The following is a 23,424-nucleotide window of genomic DNA, read 5'->3' on the forward strand; positions in this document are numbered from 1 at the left end:
GGAGACACCGTCTTCACACACGCTCAAGAACTCAAGGCGCTTCAGCGCCGCATGGACGATTTGGATAACAGAGGGAGTAGAAACAATCTCTGGATACGTGGCATCCCTGAGGATGTACAAGGGCCGGGTATCATGGACGTGCTCACCAAGATTTTTAACTAAATCATTGAGGTGGAACCGGACAATGTTATTCTCTTTGATTGCACACACCGCGCACTACTTATGAAAGGCCTTCCCTCTGAAGCTCCCAGGGATATTATTTGTCGCCTCCATTACTACCATGTTAAGGAAGATGTGCTAGCGAAAGTGAGGAAACTCAAAGGGATTGAATTAAGTGGTTCTAAAATACAAATCTTCCCTGACCTGTCCTGGAATACTCTTCAGCACAGACGGCTCCTCAAACGGATGCCTTAAAGCGTAAGAATATTTGCTTCCGTTTGGGCTTCCCTCTGAGCGTCCAAGCATCCCATGAGGGTCGTAATCTTAGTTTACAATCTCCAGATGACTTGGATCACTTTTGTTCTGCTTTCTTCATTGATGCGCCGTCGCTACCAGAATAGACACAACTATATGCTAGAATTGGATCCCCCAACGCGTACACCTTGGACGCCTGTGCGTCCTCACAAGAAAGGACAAGCTTCATCACACTCTCGTCCAGAGTCCTCCGGTACCCGATAGCCGTCTCTTTCTAATATGGAGTTACTGGACTTCTTTCTACTGTTTGCTACGGGACTTACTTGCTAGGGCTGCGGCTAGGCTGTTAACCGAAGTGTCTTCTGGACTTCATTCTACAAGTGTTCCTTATGTCCTAGGCTATTAGATTTTGTTACGTTGTTTTTACATTATACTGTTTCTTAATCTGCAAACACGGGTATGATCCACATACCGTCCACTGTTTATGTGCTTACCCTTAGCAGGACGTTTTGTTCTATTCTCTATTTGCAGGATTTTGCTACTGTTATGTTATTGCTTTGTTACTATTACAGATTTAGGGGCCCTGGGTGGCGGCCGCAGATGCCCCGCCCCAGTTGGGTCGGTCCACCTTTTTTTTATTGGTTCATAGGTGAATAAGTTTTGCCTATGCTATCCAATAGCGGACATTTGTTTCTTCCATTTGTTTTGATTATTGTTGTTTTTTGTATGCTTTTTTGGATTCTACTTTTTTCTATTCTTTCTACTCTTCTGTATTTTTCTCCCTTCCCTTTTTTCCTACCCCCCCTCTCACGCTTGATTGTTTGTCGTGGTTTCTTCGTGAGGTTGAATCCCTGTCTATTGATGTATCTTCAAATGGGCTCTCCTGCACATATTCCACGTTCTCTCCCAAAATTGACATGGCCTTTTTGAAAGTGAGGACATTGAAACTATGTTCTTATAACGTCAAAGGTTTAAATATCCCTGAAAAATGTTCTACTCTTTTGAGAGAACTTTACTTGGAAAAGGATGACGTGGCTTTTGTGCAGGAGACACATTTTAAACAAGATGCTGCCCCTCCCCTTAGAAACCGTAACTTCCCTCACCGATTTTGTGGTGATAACCCTCTCGGTAAATCATTGGGTGTGGCTATACTTCTCTCTTGCCACCTAGTTATTTCAGATGCTTCTCATCATGTTTTAGTGGCTGGAAGATGCAAAGTTTTAAAATGTAAGATTTTTGAGCAGGTATATACCCTGGTTAATGTTTACTCACCCAACCAACATCAAAGGAAATTCATGACTAAGGTTATGCGACGCTTAGAACCTTTGAGAGAGGGTTGTTTGATACTAGAGGGAGCCTTTAATTGGACCCTAGACCCCGCACTTGACTCTTCTACTAGACCTTTGCACCATTCCACTAGGGACCATCGTAGGGTACGTCAACTTCTGCACGATAGTCAGTTAGTCGATCTTTGGAGATTACAACACCCCACAGTCAAAGATTACACCTTCTACTCTACCTCTCATGCCTCTTACTCTCGTCTTGACTTCTTTTTAGTGGATCATAAACAATTGCAGTTTTTCACTGATAGTCAGATAGGCCAGATTACTTGGTCGGATCATGCTCCTATATTTGCTTCCGTTTGTCTCCCTACTGTCTTTGTAAAACCTTGGACATGGACATTTAATGAGACTTTGCTCCATGATACACGACTGAAAGATGGCCTACTCCAAACTATCACAGATTACATCTCTCTAAATGACTTACCTGATACACCTGCTGTTATGATCTGGGAGGCACACAAATGTATAGTTAGGGGTAAATGTATCAAACTGGGTTCCCAATTAAAGAAAGAAAGAGAGGCTCAAAGACGGCTACTTTTGACCCGTATCCAATCTTTAGAGCTCTCTCATAAGCAGTCGCTTGATGGACGTGTGCTGCGTGATCTCACTGAGGCACGATTAGCCTTTAAAAAACGTATGCAAGAGAAAACCAAATTTGAATTGCAGAGATACCGCCATAATTCTATTTATGGGGTGATAAACCTGGCTCTATGTTAGCGAAAGCACTAAAATCTCAACGCCAGAAGTCTTATGTTCACTCAATCCGGGACTCAGAAGGGCGTAGGGTCCATACCTTTCCGCAAATGGCAGGGGCCTTTCAATCTTACTTTATGGATCTCTATAATTTAATAAAAGACCAGTCTCCATCTGATGTTCTCTTAGCCGTGAAGGCAGTCAATGATTATCTCTCTTCTGTGAATTACCCTCAGTTATCTGGAGATGATGTAGAGTTCCTTGAACAGCCTTTTACTATTGCGGAATTGGAACTGGCAGTGTCTGCTACCCCTCTTGGGAAGAGCCCGGGCCCGGACGGTTTCCCAATGAGTTATTATAAATCGTTCCAGTCATCCCTCATGCCTTTGTATTTGAAAGCGTGTAATGTAATAACTGCTGAAAATGTGTTTCCTCCCCAATCTTTGGAGGCGCATATTTCTATAATCCCTAAGGAGGGGAAGGACCCCACTCACTGCTCCAGCTATCGACCTCTCTTTACTTAATAATGATATCAAACTCTATGCTAAAATGTTGGCTAACAGGCTAAATCACCTCTTGCCATCTTTGATCATGGGGATCAGGTGAGGTTTGTGAGGGGCAGGGAAGCAAAGGATAATGTCACAAAAATCAGCGACCTTATCCATCACGCTGTGCGTAACAAAGAGACTATGATTCTCTTATCCACAGATACGGAAAAGGCCTTTGATAGGATTGACTGGCGGTTCATGGAGGGTCTTCTCCATCGTTTAGGACTGGGGCCATATTGTTTGCATAGGATACTTGCTCTTTATAACAATCCCTCCGCACGAGTACGTGTTAATGGGGCTTTATCGGATCCATTTGTGATTCGGAACGGTACGCGTCAGGGATGCCCTTTATCTTCCCTTATTTTTGTCCTATGCATGGAGGCAGTGGCGAGGGCGATCCGTTCAAATGATAATATTCAGGGTTTACAGCTCGGTGACTCTGAATATAAGTTGGCCTTATTTGCTGACGATCTTGCCACCGTAACTGCTCCGGTGACCTCTCTCCTTGTCCTTATGCATGAATTCAACAGATTTAGTCTTGTCTATGATTTTAAAATAAACTATGCAAAATCTGTGGCACTGAATATCTCGGCACCCCCCCTCTATGGTGAATAGCCTTAAAGGCTCGTTCCCTTTCCTTTGGAATCCATCCCAGCTTAAATATTTAGGGGTTTTGCGGTCTCCTAACATTGACTCCCTGTTTCAACTTAATTTTATTCCTCTCGTGAAGCAAGTTAAGACAGACTTTCAAAATTGGTCCCTGTTGAAGCTGTCCTGGTTGGGTAGATTAAATGTAATCAAAATGAGTATCCTCCCCAAGGTCTTATACTTGAAGCAAACTCTACCTATTTCCATACCATCTTCCTTTTTTAGGGACTTGCAAAGTATGGTTGGTCGATTTATCTGGGGATCACTTGGACCCCGCATATCTCAAACTACTCTAATTCGAAACCGAGTTCGAGGCGGCCTTCAGCTGCTCTGCTTTCTAGCGTACTATCATGCTGTTCACCTTGCTAGGGTTGTTGAGATGTCCAGACCTTGTGTTATGAAACAATGGGCGCTTATTTTGGATTACGCAGCTCCTGTACCGTTGGGCGTCCTCCCGTTGATGTCTAGATGTCCTCGCCTCGCTCACCCCACTCTGGGCCCTACACTTCAATGCTGGCAAAAATACAAGACCCTTTCAGCTTTTAACTCGGGAATTCCTTTATCTACGCCCCTGTTTAATAACCCTGATTTCCCCCCAGGAATGCCGCCATTTAAACTGCCCTCCTGGTCTAATGCCGGTATATCTCGTATCCACCACTTAGTTACAAGCTCTGGTGTTTGCTCTTTTGAGGATCTCCAGCGGCAATATGACCTTCCGACTAATTCCTTTTGGTTTTACTTCATCCACTCTTTCAGGAAACACACTCTGTCACACACCCCCACTAACACTTAATATCACAACTATATCGTTTGTGTCTCACTGATATAAATGCTGGTCTTCCCTCTTATGTTTCGGCTTGGCAAGTGTTGGTAAAAATACAGGTCCACTGACCATCAAATCCTGATGGTCAGTAGACCTGTATTTTTACCAACACTTTTGCTAGCTCCTCTTCTCTTCAAGTATTAGCTACCCAATATAAACTCTTAGCTCGTTGGTATAGATGTCCAGTACAGGTTCATCAGATGCATCCCACCGTACCGTCTACGTGTTGGCGATGCAATCAGGAATCAGGCACTCCTCTAAAGAGTTTTTGGTTAATGATACGTGATATTTGTTCAAAAATTACTGGCCTTACACTACCCAATACACCTGAATTTTGGCTGTTTAACCTGATGAAGTTGCCCATCTCAGTATATAAAACGTCGCTTCTGCGGCATCTGATGAATGCCGCAAAGGCATTAATACCTTGTTATTGGAGAACCACCACATGCCCTCCTATCTCCCGTTGGTTTCAGAGGCTTGATCATTATATGTTAATGGACGACTTATCATCCTTTATGAAATTACCCATGTTAAATTTTACCGCTACTTGGAGTAACTGGTTGGCCTTTAAAAATTCACCTGACTACCAAGTCCATCTGGCCTCCCCCTTATCTGATACCCTGTAAACGTCACTGAATGTTCCCTGCTCCCCTTTTCCCATCCTACGTCTCTCTACTTTCTATTTTCTGCTTCTTCTCTCATCCTACATCTCTCTACTTTCTATTTTCTGCTTCTTCTATTTCTTTCTCATCAGTATTCTAATTATGGTTGTATTGTTGATGTCTGTTTATACTTCACTTTTATGGCATCAAATGCATCTACAATTGTGCAGTTATGTCCATTGATATACTGACTCTAGTTTGCATTTATCTGTTTATGGCCTTGTCGGCCTCAATTGTTTATTTGCTTTTCCTTGAACTAATAAAAAACAGATTGTACTAAAAAGGGCACGCTGTCTGCCGTAATGTGTAAAAAGGGCACGCTGTCTGCCGTAATGTGTAAAAAGGGCACGCTGTCTGCCGTAATGTGTAAAAAGGGGACGCTGTCTGCCGTAATGTGTAAAAAGGGGGACGCTGTCTGCCGTAATGTGTAAAAAGGAGATGCTGTCTGCCGTAATATGGAAAAAGAGGGACGCTGTCTGCCGTAATGTGTAAAAAGCGGGACTGGCTGCCGTAATGTGTAAAAAGGGGGACGCTGTCTGCCATAATGTGTAAAAAGGGGGACTGGCTGCCATAATGTGTAAAAGGGGGCTCTACCTGGTGTAGTGGTGCTACTGTGCGGAGTAATTTGAATAATGGAGACTACTGTGCAGCGTAGTATGAATTGATATTATTTTGTGGCCACACCCCTTCCCCATAGAGCCACGCCCCTATTTATTTTACACGCGCCTACGGCACGCACTGTCCCTATCTTGCATGGGGGTGGGGAGCGCCAATGCCGTTTCTTGCACACAGCGCTAAAATGCCTAGTTACGGCACTGCCTGGCATCGTCGCATCAGATACGACCATGCCTGCAAGTGTTTTATCTGACCTGGTCGCACAGGATGCGACCAGTCAGGTAAACAGTGCTAGCATTGGAAGGAAAGGGCAACTCCCCTCCGCTGCTGCTGTCAGAGAGGGACCTGCATTCTCCCCCTGTGTCTGCCGTGCTGCCGATCAGCACAGCAGGATCCTCCACCCCAGCGGCTGCAGACAATAGCAGCCACTGGTAAGGGTAAAACAACCCCCCCAAGCCACCCCCAGAACTGTGTACCTGGCAGCTGTCTGGGATCTAAATATTAAAGTCACGATGTTCCAGATGTTCCGATGGTCGCGATGTTCCCGGTCAATGTTTCGATATTTGGGGGGGGGGGTATTTTTTTGTTTTTTTTACTAAAATCATTTTGGATAGGGTTAAATTCATGTTCTTCACTTAATTCACTCATAGAAAAAACACAACAATTTAGGAGCGGTTTTTGGGGAAATAGATCGTCAGTTAAGTGGTTAAGGTACATACACAGGGGTAAATTTACTAAGCTCCCGATTTTGACCGAGATGCCGTTTTTTCATCAAAGTGTCATCTCGGTAATTTACTAAACTCAAATCACGGCAGTGATGTGGGCATTCGTAATATTTTGGAAGTTCAAGGTAAAAATCACGAATGAATACACCATCGGTCAAAATACGCCTGTTTAGATATGAATCTCGGTCATTTACTAACCATTCGTAATTGTAATATCTGCCGTGAAAATGCATTTGCGGCCGTGAAAAAATACAATTCGTAAAAAAGTCCTAAAAAAAAACGCGGCTGCTTTTGAAAAGCGTGTTTACATGTGTACTCAATTATCCATTACTCACACCTGAATGTTTGGCCCTATAAAAGTGTTCCAGGCACATTTTGAAATTCTCTCACTCTGAAATGGCGGCTGTGGTGTGTGCCAATGAATTTATGTTTGCTGTGGGATACCTTAGACTGCTCCATGAGGCTTCCAGAAATCAGGCCCAGGTAAGTGAACATGGTCAGCAGGTTGTCCAGGTGCCGCGGAGGCTGCGCCAGCCTCGTTTTTTTAGAGGTCGTTTAAACTTAAACGCATTGTCCGATGATAGGGTCATACAGATGTTCCGCCTAAATAGAACCAACATTTTCCGCCTGTATGACCTTGTCAAACTGGGCCTAGACCCTGAGACAGCACGCTCTCGCTCTGTCTCAGGCCTACACAAACTCCTGGCTGTGTTACACTTTATGGCTACTGGGAGCTTCCAGGCTGTGGCAGGCGACGTGATTGGTATCTCACAGCCCACCTTTTCAAGATATTTGAATCAGGTGAGTCAAAAAATACATAGCCGGTTATGTCTAAGTGTTGCTTCTGTAAGTACAAACAACACAGTATTGTATAGAATACCTAACATGACACTCACCTTAGCTTGTTTAATGTCCACTCAGGTTTTGGATGTCTTGGATCCACATATTAATGCCTCAATCTGCTTCCCTACCCAGGAGTCGGAGTGGCGTGCTGTCAGGGTAGCTTTCTATGAGCTTGCTGGCATGCCCAATGTGCTGGGGGCCATAGATTGCACACACGTTCAGCTGAGATCACCTAGGGGCCGCCAATACATATATACGAATAGACATCTGGCCCAATCAACTAATGTCCAGGTGGTCTGTGATGCAAACTTTAAAATTATGAGTGTTGTTGCAGGTTACCCTGGTGGCTGCCATGACTCCTTCATCCTCAGTCAGTCATCGCTCTTCGATAAATTTGAGGACGGACAAATGCCTGATGGCTGGCTGTTGGGTATGTTTAAAATGTTTTGTGTGTATGTCTTTTAACCACAAACTCGAGTTTTGACTAGGGGAATGAATAATCTAACACATGTACTAATGTTGACTATATCTGTTTTTCAGGTGATGGGGGTTACGGCTGCTACTCTTGGCTCCTTACTCCATTGTCCCAACCTGATTCTCCTGCTGAACACAGTTACAATCATGCACATAAGGCTACGCGGAATGTGATAGAAAGATGTTTTGGTGTGCTGAAGTCACGGTTTCGGTGTCTGGATAAATCTGCAGGGCTTTTGTTGTATAGTCCCTCAAAGGTGACTAGAATTGTGTTCTGCTGCTGTTTTCTCCATAATCTGTGTTTAAGTCAACATCTGGCACATGATGAGGGAGAAAGCAGTCAGCAAGCAGAGGAGTTAGAAACATCTGGTGACAGTGTGAGTACATATGTAGGGAGGCAGGTACGGCAAGAAGTGATCCAGCGGTATTTTTCTGGTAAGTTTTTGTAGGATGTAATTATCCTTGACTAAACACTTTGCAATACAATCAATTGTGTGTTTTGTTACTTACTGTTTGTTGTTTATAGTGGTGTGTACATTGTACTTAGTTTATGTTATCAATACATTTTCAGACATTACCCATGAAAAACATACATACATACATAGCAGCTTCTACAATGTTTGAGACGGACACAGGAAGTTGTGTGTTTGACAAAACTAAATTTTTATTGCGTTACTCAAATTTTTCAAAAGTATTATTTTTTCCGCTTGTGTGTGCTGGGTGCTGTGCTTTGTGCTGGCTCACTGGCACGTGCTCGGGAGGAACGCCGAACAGGGGAGGTTACTGGCGTTTGGATAGGGGTCGTGGTTCCAGAGCTGGAGGTCACTTGTTGAGCTGCCATCAATGTTATGTTGTTGCTCAAATTATTTATGCTTGCATTCAGTTGTGTGTTGGTTGCAGTGTGGCTGGCTACAATCCGGGATAAAGACTCATTCACAACCTGGTTGTGCTGTATTAGTTGTACGAGTGTTTGTTGGTGGCGCTGTTGCTCATCAATGATGCGCGTTAAATGAGCCAGCATTTGGTTGTTGTCTGCCCGTATTTGCTCCATCGATGTTGCGATTCGGCCTACTTGGACAATCAGTCTGCCCGAGTTGCGACTAATGCGCGGTAGATGATGGGGCAGACTGGCAAGGTGTTGGGTATGTGCGGTCAGGCTGGCATTGCTTTGGGCCTGTTGGCTTGTCCAACTGGACCAAAAGTCATCTGGTATTTGTGGCTGGGGTGGAGCTTGTGCCAGTTGTGGACTCATGGAGGCTTGGGGGATATCCTGCAGCTGTATTGGCTGGCTCGGGTCAACAGGTGTTAGTTGCAGTGTGAAGGTTGCCTGTTGGTCTTGTCCCTGCTGGTCCACGTCGGCCATCAAGCTTGGCTCTGTATGGGGTGGCCAACATGCAATGTTTACTTTTCTAAAAATATATTTGCTAGTTCTAAACATTACTACATTCATAATACTCCATTTCTCAAGTTTTTAGAGTTGTTTTTCTTAACTTATAATTTGTTTGTTCTCAAAAAACATATATACCATCACAGGCGTGCACATAGACAGACTTGCGGAATCCTCACCTAACTACCTCCCCTCCACAGCATTACAGTGTTATGTCACCTCCCCTGTCCACGATATAGACTGCTTACCTGGATAGTCCAGAGGAGCGGAGCAAGTAAGCAGTCTACATACCGGACAGGGGAGGTGTGTGAACACTATAATGTTGTGGAGGGTGTTTTTGAAAAAAGTCATTTTTTTTTTTTTTTTCAATTTTTATGTGCACGTGTGTGGTCAAAATATTTACAAATGTATGTTCTTTTTTAAAAATGATGTTGGCGATATCAACCACTAAGACATTGAAAAATTAAGCATTTGCACCTTTAACAATTGAAGACGTAACATCACATTGCTTGTTATGGCAAACATGTAATCTCAACTCCAACTCACAACATAGTAACTGTACTGTGTAGATTATTTGCTATGTGTTTAGTTTCTGTTTTGACTCACCAGATAACTGAGGTGATCGGGGCTCATCACTCTGTGGACTCGCCAATAGTGCCAGTGGTGGCTGGGGTGACACTGCAGAAATGCGCCGCCTGGGTGGGGAAGATGGAGCCGCAGATTCCGTGCCAAGACACCGTGTCTTACTTGGCCTCCTGGGTAAGTGCCCCGAGCCCTGTGATGGGCGCCTTAGAGGAGGTAGGCTTACAGAAGCAGAACCTATGAGAATATATAAACATTAATATTTTGTACTTCTATGTGTTTGCAGAATATGTGACTACAGTGAATTCTTACCTGCAATCCCAGCATCATCCTGAGTTGTCTGAGGCCTGTCTGGCCGGCTGGTCTGTCGGACTGTTGAAAAAGTGGCGAACACATTATTACCATACTTTGTGTAAAAATTCTAACTGCAAAGCCTTAGTGTACTGTACCCATCTATTAGGTATTGTAAATTAAACTAATTTCTGCTTAAGATCTTCGTGCTTCCTTAATTTGTGGTGTATATCAAAATGTACATGGTGTTGCACCAAATAAATCTGTTACATTTGAGAATTATGTGTCAGATATTGCATAGATTGAATACTTGCAAATTGAACCAAAATGTTTATTTGAATTTGTAGAAACCTTTTTTTTTTCAAAAAATAAAAAATAAAAAAAAATGCTATTAGATACAACACCGATGTCCAAGCAATATCTCATAATAATTATTGCAAATACACATACCAGCAGGCATTGCACCTGTTTTTGCCAATAAAAAATAAAAAGCTACAGCCAAGGCAAGATGGAAAATGCAGTTTCTAAACACAAACACACCTTAAGGGTGCATAGGCCTGCAATACATGACCAACAATTTTTGCATCCTTTAACCTTTAAAAAAAACAACATTATCATTTTGAGGACATTTTACAATATTTAACAAATATCCAACTCACCATCCTGCGTGGGTCGGTCCGAATCCCGGACATGAGTTGCAGACACCACTTCTGCAGGAATCAGTGCCCGCACAGGCTCCTCCCACTCCCGATAGGTTGCCCGGAAAGGGGGGCCACCTCCGGTTTTGCGGGCTGATTATGCCTCTTTGGCCATCTTGGCCTTGACACGCCGCTTTATGTCATAGAACCTCTTGCGACACGTGTCCTCAGTCCGCCTCACCACACCCTCACTATTGACGGCAACTATTACTTGCCCCCACAGGACAGACTTCCTGCGGGAGGACACCTTGCCAGCATCCTGACCAAACAATTGGCGATGGTGCTTCATCAGCTCACGCACCAACGCCATGTTTTCAGCATAGCTGAACTTAATATTCCTGCCAGTCTTGGTAGTGGTGCGTGGCTGCGGAGCCACAACACCATCACTATCACTGGAGAATGCAGCAACAGGCACCCCCTCCTCCTCCTCCACACTAACCTCCTCCCTCTCACTAACCCCCTCCACCTCACTAACAGCCTCCACCTCACTAACAGCCTCCACCTCACTAACAGCCTCCACCTCACTAACAGCCTCCACCTCACTACCAGCCTCCACCTCACTAACCTCCGCCACCACACTGACCTCTGAGTCTGACATGAGGACAAACGACACAAAACACAGAAAAATCAATACAAAAAACACACTCCTCCACTACTACTACTACTACACACCACACAGCCAACACACACGCTCACTCACTCACTCACAAACAATGACAAAAGACTATAAAAAAAAAACAAGGACAAAAAAGTTGACAAACTGTGAAAAAACAATACTACAAATATGACAAGACTACTTACACACACAGTACAGCACTCAACAATCACAAAACTCCTCTCCAAATCCACCAAAAACACCACCAAACTCACCAACTCCAAATACACCTTCCTCTCTCCTCTCCACTAGCTAAACCCACGAGGTGCGGTGTGTTTGGGGCGGTTTTATAGTAATATGCACAGACACTCCTCCTTCACGAATACAACCAATCACGGACGCGTGACAAAAACGAAACTTAGGACTAAAAACGCGGCCGCAATATCAAAATCACTACCGTAACAGACATGTGACGCAGTCGTAAAAAAAACCCACAAACACGGCCGCAAAACAACAAAATCGGCCGCATTCTACAGCTGAAAACCACGAATGACATCGACATCGGAACAAAAGAAAAACCCGAATACGACAGCTTAGTAAATTAGTCGTAATCAATTCAAAAAGTTGCAGTTTTACACTTTCGATGTCATTCGTGATTGAACTTTGACCTGAAACGGGAAAATACGAATCTTAGTAAATTTACCCCACACAGAGAGATTTGGTCTATGAGAGATTTTGACTGAGCGTTTTCCCTTGAACTGGCAGTAGGAGATGTTCACTAACTTACCAGCGATTTTGACTATGGGTGATTTTGGCTAACTCATTTAAGCAAGGGGATACTTTTTATTTTCCAGCGACTTAGCCAAAATTGACTTGCCTGCACAGTCTATTTTTAGCAGTGACAGCGACCTGGCGGGGATGCGCATCTCTATCTGTGTACACACAGAACGATATGCACTAACTTTCTGAGCGATTTTGACTATATAGTAAAAATCGCTCATCTATATCGCTCCGTGTGTATGGACCTTTACTCTACTAATGTCCGTAAGATTCCCAAAATGCATGAAGCTGGAATCCCAGGAGAGTATACAAGTCTCCCGGAGTCTGCACATTTCCCTAGTGAAGTGGTCAGTCCGTGGGCATGACGGGCTGATTTGTGCAAATGTATAATAGGGTAGGAGCAGCTAAGACGATATTCACTGTGCCATGCCTCCTGCACCTCCTACCTTAACATCACCTTCCAGGATCACACAGGGGGAACATTATAAAAGTCAGTAAGTATGGAGTGTGGTTGCTAGGCTATGATTTCCCAGCCCAGCGAAACACTCCCAGTCCATAGGCAAACGCAGGGGGGGGTTCCGGTTGCATGGAAACCCCACTCCTCTTGGCAAGTGGCTCAAATTATGACAACAATAGCAATGGTATATAAAACAATTACTAGAACTGCCGCCACATCATGCAGTTTAAGGGACAGAGCAGAGCTGCTGCACATGACCAGAGAGTAGCTACCAGGAAGAATAGACAGGAGCCTTACCATCAGGTGGGAGAATGTGGGCTTAGAATAGATAGTGCAGTACTGGTTCTATTATGTTTGTTATTCATTAATTTATATATTTATTATAGTATGTTTAACTTTTCCTGACCACTTATCTTATTTATATTAGGGATGTGCACTTGAAATTTTTCGGGTTTTGTGTTTTGGTTTTGGGTTCGGTTCCGCGGCCGTGTTTTGGGTTCGAACGCGTTTTGGCAAAACCTCACCGAATTTTTTTTGTCGGATTCGGGTGTGTTTTGGATTCGGGTGTTTTTTTTAAAAAACCCTAAAAAACAGCTTAAATCATAGAATTTGGGGGTCATTTTGATCCCAAAGTATTATTAACCTCAATAACCATAATTTCCACTCATTTTCAGTCTATTCTGAACACCTCACACCTCACAATATTATTTTTAGTCCTAAAATTTGCACCGAGGTCGCTGGATGACTAAGCTCAGCGACCCAAGTGGCCGACACAAACACCTGGCCCATCTAGGAGTGGCACTGCAGTGTCACGCAGGATGGCCCTTCCAAAAAACACTCCCCAAACAGCACATGACGCAAAGAAAAAAAGAGGCGCAATGAGGTAGCTGTGTGAGTAAGATAAGCGACCCAAGTGGCCGACACAAACACCTGGCCCATCTAGGAGTGGCACTGCAGTGTCACGCAGGATGGCCCTTCCAAAAAAACACTCCCCAAACAGCACATGACGCAAAGAAAAAAAGAGGCGCAATGAGGTAGCTGTGTGACTAAGATAAGCGACCCTAGTGGCCAACACAAACACCTGGCCCATCTAGGAGTGGCACTGCAGTGTCACGCAGGCTGGCCCTTCAAAAAACTACTCCCCAAACAGCACATGACGCAAAGAAAAAAAGAGGCGCAATGAGGTAGCTGTGTGACTAAGATAAGCGACCCTAGTGGCCGACACAAACACCTGGCCCATCTAGGAGTGGCACTGCAGTGTCACGCAGGCTGGCCCTTCAAAAAAACACTCCCCAAACAGCACATGACGCAAAGAAGAAAAAAAGAAAAAAGAGGTGCAAGATGGAATTGTCCTTGGGCCCTCCCACCCACCCTTATGTTGTATAAACAGGACATGCACACTTTAACCAACCCATCATTTCAGTGACAGGGTCTGCCACACGACTGTGACTGAAATGACGGGTTGGTTTTGGACCCCCACCAAAAAAGAAGCAATCAATCTCCCCTTGCACAAACTGGCTCTACAGAGGCAAGATGTCCACCTCATCATCATCCTCCGATTCATCACCCCTTTCACTGTGTACATCCCCCTCCTCACAGATTATTAATTCGTCCCCACTGGAATCCACCATCTCAGATCCCCGTGTACTTTCTGGAGGCAATTGCTGCTGGTGAATGTCTCCAAGGAGTAATTGATTATAATTCATTTTAATGAACATCATCTTCTCCACATTTTCTGGAAGTAGCCTCGTACGCCGATTGCTGACAAGGTGAGCGGCGGCACTAAACACTCTTTCGGAGTACACACTCGAGGGAGGGCAACTTAGGTAGAATAAAGCCAGTTTGTGCAAGGGCCTCCAAATTGCCTCTTTTCCCTGCCAGTATACGTACGGACTGTCTGACGTGCCTACTTGGATGCGGTCACTCATATAATCCTCCACCATTCTTTCAATGGTGACAGAATCATATGCAGTGACAGTAGACGACATGTCAGTAATCGTTGGCAGGTCCTTCAGTCCGGACCAGATGTCAGCATCAGACTGCCCTGCATCACCGCCAGCGGGTGGGCTCGGAATTCTGAGCCTTTTCCTCACACCCCCAATTCCGGGAGAATGTGAAGGAGGAGATGTTGACAGGTCGCGTTCCGCTTGACTTGACAATTTTCTCACCAGCATTTCTTTGAACCCCTGCAGACTTGTGTCTGCCGGAAAGAAAGATCCAACGTAGGTTTTAAATCTAGGATCGAGCACGGTGGCCAAAATGTAGTGCTCTGATTTCAACAGATTGACCACCCGTGAATCCTTGTTAAGCGAATTAAGGGCTCCATCCACAAGTCCCACATGCCTAGCGGAATCGCTCTGTGTTAGCTCCTCCTTCAATGTCTCCAGCTTCTTCTGCAAAAGCCTGATGAGGGGAATGACCTGACTCACTCTGGCAGTGTCTGAACTGACTTCACGTGTGGCAAGTTCAAAAGGTTGCAGAACCTTGCACAACGTTGAAATCATTCTCCACTGCGCTTGAGACAGGTGCATTCCACCTCCTTTGCCTATATCGTGGCCAGATGTATAGGCTTGAATGGCCTTTTGCTGCTCCTCCATCCTCTGAAGCATATAGAGGGTTGAATTCCACCTGTCACAACTGAGGGCCTGAGCTGACGGAAGGCAGCCTCAGTTGTAGGGGCTGAGATGTACCGGAACCTGGGAGGTTGTATCAGACCCCTGGACATGTAAGTAACATGAAGAGAAACCGCCCGAAGGCGTGACCACGACAACTTGAGTAAAAGTCAATGATATTTATTTATGACAAACTCCATGCATCACAGTAGCAGTAAAAAGAAACATAAAAATCAGCAGAGAAATAATAATACAGTTCCTGGGTACTACAGGGTGGCAGGGGCCACAGAGCTCTGGTGGTATGAGACAGTTCTTATTATCTGCAAGTTGGAAAGTCCTTACCAGGCTCAACTGTAGCAATGAGGAAAGCCCAGGGTCGTACCAGCTGGTGTTCCAGGGAAAGCTGGACTGCTGTAGATAAGATGCTGCTGTGGGTACTGGTTAGAACCAGACAGGTGTTGGCACGGAGTGGATACTGGCTGGAACCAGTTAAATAATAAATAAAGCTTGAGAGCGATGCAATATAGATGAAATGTAGAATTTGAGAGCGGAGAAATAATAATACCGGTGGAGAGTGGTAAACTGCAGAAAGGACACCGGCCCTTTAAGAGAAGCTGTACACTGCTGGAAGCTGAGCTGGAAGCAGGTGATGTTGTAGCTGGAAACAGGTGAGTCCAGAATGGATCGGAGAGTCAGGCTACACCGCAGATGGAATGCTGGTGCGGGTCTCTATAGCAGAAGTCTGGAGACAGGAGCTGGAACCTGGAAGACAATCACAGGAGAGAGACAAACTGGAACTAGGTTTGACAACCAAAGCACTGACGCCTTCCTTGCTCAGGCACAACCTATTTATACCTGCAGCAAGGAAGGCATTGGCTAGGCAATTATGCAAATTAATAATACTGACAACGGATTGGTAGGAAAGATCAGCTGACAGAATCCAAGATGGCTGCGCCCATGCAGACACTTGGAGGGAAGTTTGGATTGTAATCCATGTGGTCTGGAAAACAGTAATGGCGGCGCCGGCCACCGGAGACAGGAGACGCCAGGCTGACAGATGCACATCCGACCACGCGGACACAGCGGAGGCCGCGGCTGACGTAATCGCCACTCTGAATGCAGAAGCTCAGGGACGGCGGCGGAGGCCGCGGGAGACGCCATGCCAGATGTATAAGGCGTTACTGTGACTGCGTCCAGAGAGACAGGAGAGGATGCGGGAATGTGCACATCAGGATAACAGATGGGATCCGGTCCTGGAGCGCTGAGCCAGCCTTAGGAGGCATCTGATAGGTAAGAAATGGCGTCCAGATACCCGGATCGTGACAGCACCCCCCCCCCCTTTAGGAGTGGCCCCAGGACACTTCTTTGGCTTTTGAGGAAACTTGGAATGGAATCTCCGGACCAAGGCAGGAGCATGGACATCAGAAGCATTGGTCCATGAACGTTCCTCAGGGCCATAACCCTTCCAGTCAATAAGATACTGAAGTTGACCGTAACGGTGACGTGAGTCCAGGATCTTGGCTACTTCATACTCAACGCCTCGTTGAGTTTGGACTTTCGGAGTTGGAGGAAGTGAGGAATGAAACCGATTCAAGATTAGCGGTTTCAACAGGGAAACATGGAATGTCCTGGGTATTTTTAAGAAGGGAGGCAACTGGAGTCTGTAAGCAACAGGATTGATGACTTGATCAATTTTAAAAGGACCGATGTAGCGAGGTGCAAACTTCATACTGGGAACTCTTAACCTCAAATTCTTCGTGGATAACCATACCCGATCACCCACCTTGAGAGCAGGAACTGCTCGACGCTTCTTATCCGCAAACTTCTTGTACCTGAACGATGCCTTGAGCAGAGCTGATCGTACGCTCTTCCAGATATTGGCAAACTGATGCAAGGTGATATCCACTGCGGGAACAGAAGTTGCTGGAAGCGGTTGGAACTCAGGGACTTTAGGGTGGAATCCAAAGTTGGTGAAGAATGGTGTTGAAGAAGATGAAGAATGATACTGGTTGTTATGACAGAACTCGGCCCAGGGAAGTAATTGAACCCAGTCATCTTGAGAGGAGGACACATAGATGCGGAGGAAGGACTCCAAGTCCTGATTCACCCTCTCAGTTTGACCATTGGTCTGAGGATGGTAAGCCGTGGAAAACTTTAGCTTGACTTGGAGGACTTGACATAAACTTCGCCAGAATTTGGCTGTGAATTGAACTCCTCGATCTGAGATAATTTCTTCTGGAAGACCGTGGAGTCGAAAGATCTCTTGTATGAATACTTGAGCCAACTTGGAAGCTGACGGAAGACCGGTAAGAGGAATGAAGTGTGCCATCTTGGTGAACCGGTCAACTACCACCCAGATGGTATTAAACTTGTTGCACATGGGCAAATCTGTAATAAAATCCATCGACAAATGGGTCCATGGTCGACGGGGAACAGATAGTGGAACCAGTTGCCCCGCAGGCGACTGGCGGGATGCTTTATGTTGAGCACACTTTGGGCAAGATGCAATAAACTCCAAAACGTCCTTTTTCAGAGTTGGCCACCAATAGGACCTAGAGATAAACTCCAGGGTTTTTTGGATACCTGTATGTCCGGCAAAGCGGGAAGCATGGGCCCAATGCATGAGCTTCTTCCTTAGTGTCGGCTTCACAAAACTTTTCCCTGATGGGGGCGTAGAGTCCATCCCTACCGTGGAGAATGCCAACGGATTTATAATAGGATGCTTGTCTGAAGACTCTGACTCATTTTCTTGCTCCCATGAGCGGGAAAGGGCATCGGCCTTGCGATTCTGAGAGCCCGGACAGAACTGGAGTTTAAAGTCGAACCTGGAAAAGAAAAGTGCCCATCTGGCCTGACGAGGGTTGAGACATTGTGCGCCTTTCAGATATAGAAGGTTCTTGTGGTCTGTAAGGATGGTGATTGAATGAGAAGCTCCCTCCAACAGATATCTCCACTCCTCTAGAGCGAGCTTGATGGCTAGCAACTCCTGGTCGCCAATGGCATAGTTGCGCTCCGCTGGGGAGAACTTCCGTGAGAAGAAACTGCAAGGATGTAAATGGCCATCTTTAGCCCTCTGAGATAACACCGCTCCTACTCCAACGGAGGAGGCATCCACCTCTAAGATGAAAGGAGAGTCGATGTCAGGCTGTTTCAGGACAGGCGCAGAGATGAACCTCTGTTTTAAAAGATGAAAAGCTTGCATGGCTTCTTCAGACCACTTGGACGGGTTAGCACCCTTCTTGGTGAAAGCAGTAATAGGCGCCACAATGGTGGAAAAGTCTCGTATAAACTTTCGGTAATAATTGGCGAACCCTAAGAACCTCTGGACCCCTTTGAGGGTTAAGGGTACCGGCCAATTCTGGATTGCTTGTAGTTTCTCAGGATCCATCTCTAGTCCGGAACCGGACACAATGTACCCTAGAAACGGAATGGACTTGACTTCAAAGACGCATTTCTCTAATTTGCAATAGAGATGATTGACACGGAGACGGGACAGAACCTCCTTTACCCAAAAACGATGTTCCTCTAAATTGTTGGCAAAAATGAGGATATCATCTAGATAGACCACGACATGACGGTATAGAATGTCTCTGAAAATCTCATTGACGAAATGCTGGAAGACAGCTGGAGCATTGCTCAATCCGAAGGGCATGACGAGGTACTCATAATGTCCGTCACGGGTGTTAAATGCGGTCTTCCACTCGTCACCCTCACGGATCCGGATGAGATTGTATGCACCTCTCAAGTCCAGCTTTGTAAAGATGGTAGCTCCGCTAACTCTGTCAAAGAGCTCAGTAATCAGGGGTAAAGGATAGCGGTTCTTGATGGTAATGTCGTTCAAACCTCTGTAGTCGATGCACGGCCGCAGACCACCATCTTTCTTTTTTACAAAAAAGAAGCCTGCGCCGGCTGGAGAAGAAGAAGGTCGAATGAACCCCTTTGCTAGGTTCTCTTTAATGTATTCCTCCATAGAATGCGTCTCAGGCAGAGACAACGGATAAGTTCGGCCTCGAGGTGGAACCTTCCCTGGAACGAGATCAATCGGGCAGTCCCATTCTCTATGAGGAGGAAGGATATCAGCAGAAGCTTTACTGAACACATCCGTGAAATCTTGATATGGAGGAGGTGGAACATCAGACGACCTGGGGGAGGAAGAACAGACAGGCAACACTTTAAACAAACATGTCTCAGCACAGGAGGGACCCCATGCCAGAATTTGCGTAGTCGTCCAATCAATTGTAGGATTGTGAAGACGGAGCCATGGAAGGCCCAGGACCACAGGATGTGTGGCTCTTGGAATCACTAAAAGTGAAATAAGTTCGGAATGAAGAACTCCCACTCTCAGACGAACTGGTAGAGTCCTTAGAGCAATAACTGTATCAAAAATTTTACTGCCATCCACGGCAGTTAAGGAAAAGGAGGAAGGAAGTCTCTCGGTGGGTAGGGACCACCGTTTAACATAGGCTTCGGTAATAAAGTTCCCAGCTGCTCCGGAATCCAGGAGGGCAATGACGTTCTGATAACGTTGAGCAACTTGAAGCGAGACTGGGAGATTACAATCTTGAGGAGATGGAGAGGAGATCATTACTCCTAGCCGGCCCTCTCCTTGGCGAGCTAGGATTTGGAGTTTCCCGGACGTTTGGGACAGGCATTAATAGTGTGAGACGGAGCTGCACAATACAGACAGAGAGACTCAGAGAGACGTCTTCGGCGCTCAGCAGGAGTTAAACGGGAACGGCCAATTTGCATGGGTTCATCTTTAGTTGGTGACAGTTGGCGAGGAGGAGGAGCAGAAGATTTTGGAGCAGATGATCTTCCACGCTCAGTTGCTCTCTCTCTGAAACGTAAGTCAACTTTCGTACAAAGTGAGATTAGCTCATCTAACTTGGAGGGTAAGTCTCTGGTAGCTAACTCATCTTTAATACGCTCGGATAAACCATGCCAGAATGCAGCATACAGGGCCTCGTCGTTCCATGCCAGTTCAGATGCCAGAATCTGGAACTGTATAAGATATTGTCCTACAGTACGTGATCCCTGGCGTAAACGGAGAATCTCAGCTGAAGTTACCCGGCCTGGCTCGTCGAAGATGCGCCTGAATGTTGACACGAATGCAGTGTAAGAAGGTAGCAGGGTGTCGGACCTCTCCCATAACGGTGATGCCCAGTCGAGGGCTGAGCCACTGAGAAGAGAGATGATGTAGGCAATTTTTGTACGGTCACTGGGAAAATTGCCAGGTTGTAGCTCAAACTGAATCTCACACTGGTTGAGAAATCCCCTGCAGAATCTTGGAGATCCGTCAAATTTTGCTGGCGTTGGAAGATGAAGACGTGGAGCAGAAACGGGTAAGGTGGGTGGGGTTATAGTTGGAGTCACTGTGGTTGACGCCCCAGATGCGCCTGATCCACGGAGAGTTGTCTGAATCCCATCCAGCCGAGTAGAGAGATCCTGGAGACAGCGGATGATGTGGCCCTGTGCAGCCTCCTGATGTTCAAGTCGGGCTGCCAGTTCTTGCATCGGCCTGGCCGTTTGATCCTGGTCTCCGGCTGGATTCATTTGGTCAGTGCTTACTGTCACAACTGAGGGCCTGAGCTGACGGAAGGCAGCCTCAGTTGTAGGGGCTGAGATGTACCGGAACCTGGGAGGTTGTATCAGACCCCTGGACATGTAAGTAACATGAAGAGAAACCGCCCGAAGGCGTGACCACGACAACTTGAGTAAAAGTCAATGATATTTATTTATGACAAACTCCATGCATCACAGTAGCAGTAAAAAGAAACATAAAAATCAGCAGAGAAATAATAATACAGTTCCTGGGTACTACAGGGTGGCAGGGGCCACAGAGCTCTGGTGGTATGAGACAGTTCTTATTATCTGCAAGTTGGAAAGTCCTTACCAGGCTCAACTGTAGCAATGAGGAAAGCCCAGGGTCGTACCAGCTGGTGTTCCAGGGAAAGCTGGACTGCTGTAGATAAGATGCTGCTGTGGGTACTGGTTAGAACCAGACAGGTGTTGGCACGGAGTGGATACTGGCTGGAACCAGTTAAATAATAAATAAAGCTTGAGAGCGATGCAATATAGATGAAATGTAGAATTTGAGAGCGGAGAAATAATAATACCGGTGGAGAGTGGTAAACTGCAGAAAGGACACCGGCCCTTTAAGAGAAGCTGTACACTGCTGGAAGCTGAGCTGGAAGCAGGTGATGTTGTAGCTGGAAACAGGTGAGTCCAGAATGGATCGGAGAGTCAGGCTACACCGCAGATGGAATGCTGGTGCGGGTCTCTATAGCAGAAGTCTGGAGACAGGAGCTGGAACCTGGAAGACAATCACAGGAGAGAGACAAACTGGAACTAGGTTTGACAACCAAAGCACTGACGCCTTCCTTGCTCAGGCACAACCTATTTATACCTGCAGCAAGGAAGGCATTGGCTAGGCAATTATGCAAATTAATAATACTGACAACGGATTGGTAGGAAAGATCAGCTGACAGAATCCAAGATGGCTGCGCCCATGCAGACACTTGGAGGGAAGTTTGGATTGTAATCCATGTGGTCTGGAAAACAGTAATGGCGGCGCCGGCCACCGGAGACAGGAGACGCCAGGCTGACAGATGCACATCCGACCACGCGGACACAGCGGAGGCCGCGGCTGACGTAATCGCCACTCTGAATGCAGAAGCTCAGGGACGGCGGCGGAGGCCGCGGGAGACGCCATGCCAGATGTATAAGGCGTTACTGTGACTGCGTCCAGAGAGACAGGAGAGGATGCGGGAATGTGCACATCAGGATAACAGATGGGATACGGTCCTGGAGCGCTGAGCCAGCCTTAGGAGGCATCTGATAGGTAAGAAATGGCGTCCAGATACCCGGATCGTGACACCACCTCGTTACCACCTCTTGCTTCAGATGATGGCAGGGCAGGTTCAGGTTTTTTTGGTGGTGCTCCAGTCTTCTGTACGCGGTGCCTGCACGCCGAAAGTGGCCCGCAATTCTTCTGGCCACCGACAGCATCTCTTGCACGCCCCTGTCGTTTTTTAAATAATTCTGCACCACCAAATTCAAGGTATGTGCAAAACATGGGACGTTCTGGAATTTGCCCAGATTTAATGCACACACAATATTGCTGGCGTTGTCCGATGCCACAAATCCACAGGAGAGTCCATTTGGGGTAAGCCATTCTGCAATGATCTTCCTCAGTTGCCGTAAGAGGTTTTCAGCTGTGTGCGTATTCTGGAAAGCGGTGATACAAAGCGTAGCCTGCCTAGGAACGAGCTGGCGTTTGAGAGATCCTGCTACTGGTGCCGCCGCTGCTGTTCTTGCGGCGGGAGGCAATACATCTACCCAGTGGGCTGTCACAGTCATGTAGTCCTGAGTCTGCCCTGCTCCACTTGTCCACATGTCCGTGGTTAAGTGGACATTGGGTACAACTGCATTTTTTAGGACACTGGTGAGTCTTTTTCTGACGTCCGTGTACATTCTCGGTATCGCCTGCCTAGAGAAGTGGAACCTAGATGGTATTTGGTAACGGGGGCACACTACCTCAAGAAATTGTCTAGTTCCCTGTGAACTAATGGCGGATACCGGACGCACGTCTAACACCAACATAGTTGTCAAGGCCTCAGTTATCCGCTTTGCAGCAGGATGACTGCTGTGATATTTCATCTTCCTCGCAAAGGACTGTTGGACAGTCAATTGCTTACTGGAAGTAGTACAAGTGGTCTTCCGACTTCCCCTCTGGGATGACGATCGACTCCCAGCAGCAACAACAGCAGCGCCAGCAGCAGTAGGCATTACACTCAAGGATGCATCGGAGGAATCCCAGGCAGGAGAGGACTCGTCAGACTTGCCAGTGACATGGCCTGCAGGACTATTGGCTTTCCTGGGTAAGGAGGAAATTGACACTGAGGGAGTTGGTGGGGTGGTTTGTGTGAGCTTGGTTACAAGAGGAAGGGATTTACTGGTCAGTGGACTGCTTCCGCTGTCGCCCAAAGTTTTTGAACTTGTCACTGACTTATGATGAATGCGCTGCAGGTGACGTATAAGGGAGGATGTTCTGAGGTGGTTAACGTCCTTACCCCTACTTATTACAGCTTGACAAAGGCAACACACGGCTTGACACCTGTTGTCCGCATTTCTGGTGAAATACTTCCACACCGAAGAGCTGATTTTTTTGGTATTTTCACCAGGCATGTCAATGGCCATATTCCTCCCACGGACAACAGGTGTCTCCCCGGGTG

At 46.3% G+C, this 23,424-nt stretch overlaps 1 long non-coding RNA gene across 1 annotated transcript; it reads right to left on the reverse strand.

Annotated features, from left to right (window-relative positions):
- Nucleotides 1-8,484: 8,484 nt before the first annotated feature.
- LOC134969897 (uncharacterized) lies at nucleotides 8,485-10,131 on the reverse strand. The gene is made up of 3 exons (XR_010189560.1): nucleotides 10,070-10,131; nucleotides 9,782-9,994; nucleotides 8,485-9,162 (listed from the first exon to the last, which is right to left on the reverse strand). It is a non-coding gene; the product is annotated as an uncharacterized LOC134969897 (long non-coding RNA).
- Nucleotides 10,132-23,424: the final 13,293 nt, after the last annotated feature.

Source organism: Pseudophryne corroboree, chromosome 11 (assembly GCF_028390025.1).
Source record: "Pseudophryne corroboree isolate aPseCor3 chromosome 11, aPseCor3.hap2, whole genome shotgun sequence".
In the NCBI taxonomy this organism is placed as follows: domain Eukaryota; kingdom Metazoa; phylum Chordata; class Amphibia; order Anura; family Myobatrachidae; genus Pseudophryne; species Pseudophryne corroboree.